Below are 5,048 nucleotides of genomic sequence, written 5' to 3' on the forward strand. Positions count from 1 at the left end.
CCCCCCCCCCGGCCCGGCTCGTTCTCGGGGGCGCGCAAACACCGCAGACTCGGGCGCGAAGCCGCGTGCGTCTTTACTTTTTAAAAAGAACCCGCCGGCCGGCGTGTACATACATTTACCTGGGAGAGGCTGCGCGTCCGCATGAGGAAGCGCCTCTCGGAATCGCTCCGGGCGAGAGTCGAACTCGCGACTCCTTCTTGAGAATGCGAGCCGTCTCCGAACGCGCCGAGCGCACCTTGGGTCAAAACGATCTCTCCAAGTCGGAAATGATTCTTGCCTAACGAGAGTTTCCGGTCGGTCGATCAACGTTACGAATGTAGGGACTTCGGTGAATTGTTCTGTACAAGTAAGATCAAGAATTTTTCTCGTCATTTTACGTCGACTCCGATGGGTCTTGAATTTTGAAAAAAACGCGCGATTTATTTCGGAGGTCGTGTACATTTACTTTATAACACGTTGAACCGCTTGCGCAAAGTAACGCATCAGCTTGCGCGAAAAAAACAAAGGTTACAGCGTAATGTAATACGTGTATGTAACCATCCTCGTTACAACGTTGTAACAGCCCATCCGCGTCGGAAGGCGCTTCCACGATTATTTCATTGCGTATCGACCGAGTCCCATTTGCTTGCCTTGCGCCATTTCTCTCCAGATGCCTCCACGTACAACGATCGAAAGATCTCCATTCGGGCTGCTTGTAAACTCGTTCTTGCGATTGTTCTTAAAATCCACGATCTCACGGAACTGTTGAATTTGCCATTTAACGTCTCGACAGCCAATCGCTTCTTATCTCCCCGATCTGCGAAATAAATCAAACCACTCATTTTCCATTTCTGTTCGTAAGATCCGAATGCAATCGCAATTCGCGTTTTTCCCGACGAGTGGGCTCTATTATTCGAACGCCGGCGGGAAACATATCGCGATGAATTGCTCGTTTGAATTTGCGACCTCAAATATCCGCAACTCTCGCTGCGCGTTCTCGGGCCGTAAATGGAAATCGGGCGGCCGAGCGGGAGTTGAAACGATCGTGTCCCATAATTCGCCTTTCCTGCCGTGAATTATTTCGCAAAAAGAGGCGAGCGGACCAGGGCGATCGCAGGGAGGAGGAGGGGGAGAGGACCGTGGGGTACTCGCGGTTGCGGTAACACCGTTATTATATACGTACGAAATGGTCGTCGGCGTGCGGGGGGAATAAAATGGATGGAAAGTGAAGTAAGGTCATAAAGGTTTTTATTCCGGGGTGTTATCCTCGAAGTAATGCCCGTAGTAAACCACGGCAGCCCCGGGGATACCCTATCGATACCGGGCGTACCTCCTTCCGCGCGCGCTGGATACCTCTTATAGCACCGTGGAACAGGATAGACCTTGCATTACCGTGACTTACACGCGGTAACGCCGTTCCTCTTCGCGCGTTCTTACCGAGAGAAATATTTCTGTCGCACGTCGGCGGTATTTATTTTACTACGTGCCGTGATTGCACGCTCGATCACGCGCCGAAAGACCGCGATCTGCGTCTTTTTGCAGTCCCTGTACACTCGGCATAATGTACCGTTCCATAGATTGAAACTATTTTCACTATTGCACGATCTTTAGCCTCCCACACGTACACATAAGGTCAAAACTATCGTAATTAGAGCGATTAGAATTCTGCCGTTATAACTGGAGTTACTTCAGCGATTATCGACCTTGTGCATTTTGTGCACAAGACTGAACACATCACGCTCTCAAACGATCGTGAATTCGACGAAGTTGCTCCTGCTGTTGATCCAGTCGGAGTGACATGACTCGCTTCTCGCTCCGGGCGATTTACTTTTCGCGCGCACACGCGACGATTCGGCCGGCGTTTCCTCGAGTGGGATCCGCTCTCACCGAATTCGATACGTTCGTAAGGTTCTCTCCCACGTAGGCAGCGCGCGGAGCTCGGAGCTTGGAATACAAAAATAATGAGGGCCGAGTGTTTTGGTTCGATTAGACGACATCGATTTTTATCGCGGTCCCGACGCCCTCGGCTTCCTCCTTCGATGGGGGTTTCTCGCGGCTATGCAAATATCGGGGGGGGGGGGGNTAGAAAAAATTACGCCAAAGTGCTAAACGATCGGCGCGGAGGGCGAGCGCCGGTTGTATGCGTGTATTGTACGCACGTGAACCCGCGTGCGTGCGTGTGGGTGCGCGCGCGGGCAGCACGGAGCCACCTTATGTCGAGTGGGTGACTTCGAATGGCAGAGGGTGCGGGATTTTCAGGTCGGTATGCAAATAAGCCACTCCCGGATGTCTCGGGGGTTCGATTCGGTTTAAAGTTATTGCTCGTGTCGGCCGGAATCATCGTCGTTGGCGAATCGTTGCCGGCGGCGCGCCGCCACCACGCCTCGACGAAAGAAAACGATTCGGATTATTGTTGACGGCGCTTCGTGGGGACGCGTGTGTGCTCTCCGGGAGAGAGAGAGAGAGAGAGAAAGAGAGGGGAGAAGAAGAGAGAGAGAGAGAGAGAGACTCGAGAGCGAGACTTAAAAGGAAGAAAATAATCGAAATGTATTTTCGCGTGAGCGAGTCTAGCGAAGCTGGCTCGCCGATACGCGGTTTTATCGTACCCCCCCCCCCCCCCCCCCCNCGGGCACGAAACTCGTGCGCGTGTGATATAAGGGAGCAAGACGATCGGAACTAATTACAAGATAAATGGATACCGTGTCGAGTGGAGAGCCGTGAGAGATAAGAGGACGTGGAAAAAGTAGGAAAGAGCGAGATGGAAGGGGCGAAAACGGGCTTCTTGAATGGAGATCAATGGCCGGGCCAGATGGAAAGAATGGTATCGTCATTTAATGTTTCTAATCGCTCGGGCCAGTTACTTCATCGGTCGCGCTCATTAATTTTCCCGCGGAGTCTCCTTAGAGATTGCATCGTTGTAATTTAATTACTCGGCGTCGCGCTTGGCCGAGACACGCGCCATCTTGTTGAATCATTGTTGCAAGGGCGTATTGTCAACGAGAATCGATAAGATTTCGAATCCAAGTCGTGTGCCAACGATATGTTACGTTTTGTGTACACTTTGTCCAGGCTCTGGTGTGATTGACCTTTTTTTTAATTTGATCGCTTCACGAAGCTTGACCAAGATCTCAAGGCGCCAGCATGTCATTACTTTTGAAGTTAAATGTTACGGTACTTTATTGACATTTGTCGATAATATATTATTTGAATATTCTGAATCGTTCGTGGAACAGGATTCTGCGAGATCGGCCGGAATATCGAGGGCAAAGATCTTTTTCTGGCGGATTTTATACGATAATACAGACTGACGCGCAAATCCAAGATTGTACGCGATTCCTTGGTCAGAAAAAGTATCACAGTGCTCGAATACCTCGATATTCGTGTAATTTGGCTCCGTGCGACTTCCGGTTATTCCCAAAACTCGAGTTCGCGATGAAAGGAAAGTGTTACGGCACCATTCAGGCCATCCGAAGGCCCTTCGGCCGCGGTTTCAAAGACGATTCGGAAAACGGAGTTCAGTTACTGCTTCCAGCAATTTATTAACTGTTCCCAGCGTTGCATTTTGAATGAAGAAGAAAATAAAAGCAAAAAAATAATCGACGTCTTGTAAGATTTTTCCGGCGCCAACCGCCAATTAGAGCTCGGACAGACTGTGTATATTCATTTCGGAGCGCTCTTGTGCTCGGAGATACTCGTTCTTATTCCGCCCCCCGACTCCGTAATTCGGCCTCGAAGCAACGCACAGGTATTCGCACAGGTATTCATGCTGTCTCTCGCGCCCGATTTCCTATTCTCGCGCCGGGGCCGAATGCGTTTTGCAAGAGAAAGACAGGAAGGAAGGACACTGCGATACCACGTTGATTAGCGCGTCTCGTAGACAGCTAATCCCTTACCAGCACCCTCCGCGGCCTCGCAAATGAATATTGATCACCGCGGGCGAAGGTCCGCCGCGCCGGAAAGAATCGTATCTCGAAACCGCAAGCGAGTGCCTCTAAATGGGAAATCAAACCGAGCGATCTCCGTCATAGTCGACGCCGTTGTCGTCATCTTCGTCCTCGCCGCCGCCGTCGCCCCGCCGGTAATGAATAAAAATTATAATTACGTTTCTCATCTCGCTCTCTCGTCTTTCGCCTGGGAAGGAAAAAAAGTAGTTAATCAATCACGAGTGAGGGATCCCGAGACGGGGTTTCGTCTTTCCCGTCGGTCGTCCCCTTCCGATGCCAGCCCTTCTTACGGCGTCGCCCGACGAATGCCAGTCGCAGGCCGCGAGATCCGCTCCGCGAATGATTATAAATTCTCGCTCGTGCGATCTAATCCGCACGGCGGCTCTCGCAGATCTCTCGTCACGCGTCCGAGGATCTTCGTCGAGTTCCATTCATTCGTATTATCATCAAGATATCGGTGATTTACACGATGAGATGAGAACGCGCACGACTCATCGTGACTGGTCTCTCTGCCGTATTTGCGAATAATGCCTATTTCCATCATCATGGTTTTAATCTAAGCGACGATTAACTCGACGATATTGACCAATCAGCAGCATCGGTCAATTAGCTGAACTGATTTATGCGATTTGGGCGATTCCGTTGAGTTAATCGTCGATTAATTAATTTTTAGACCCTCGTGATGTACAATCAAAAAATTAATAATGCGAAGCCACTAAGAGCCGATGTCTGACAGTAGAGTGGTCAAATTTTAATAAATATTCAAATCACGCAAGTATAGATAGCAGATAAGATAGCAATAAGAATCATTCAAACGTTCCGGTCGTATTCTTTCGATCCTCTTCGGTGAAATAATTAGTCGCACGCAATAATTAGAAACCGCAACAAAACGAAAGATATCGTAAAGTAATAGTCAAAAGGGACAAGCGGTCCGGCGAAGCCATTTCTCACATCAGTTACGTCAGCTATATGATCGAAGAGATTTCGATTAGATCTAAACAATCGTCGATTAGATTTAAAGTATGACGGTAGAAATTAGCCCGAGTCGACGGGCGAAAATAACGGGGGTGTGTTTGAGCAGCGAAGTGCAGGTGACGAAAATCAAAGTTGCGCTGTAAACGAAAG

This window comes from Dinoponera quadriceps, unplaced genomic scaffold (assembly GCF_001313825.1).
Source record: "Dinoponera quadriceps isolate SergipeBrazil2010 unplaced genomic scaffold, ASM131382v1 scaffold848, whole genome shotgun sequence".
NCBI lineage: Eukaryota > Metazoa > Arthropoda > Insecta > Hymenoptera > Formicidae > Dinoponera > Dinoponera quadriceps.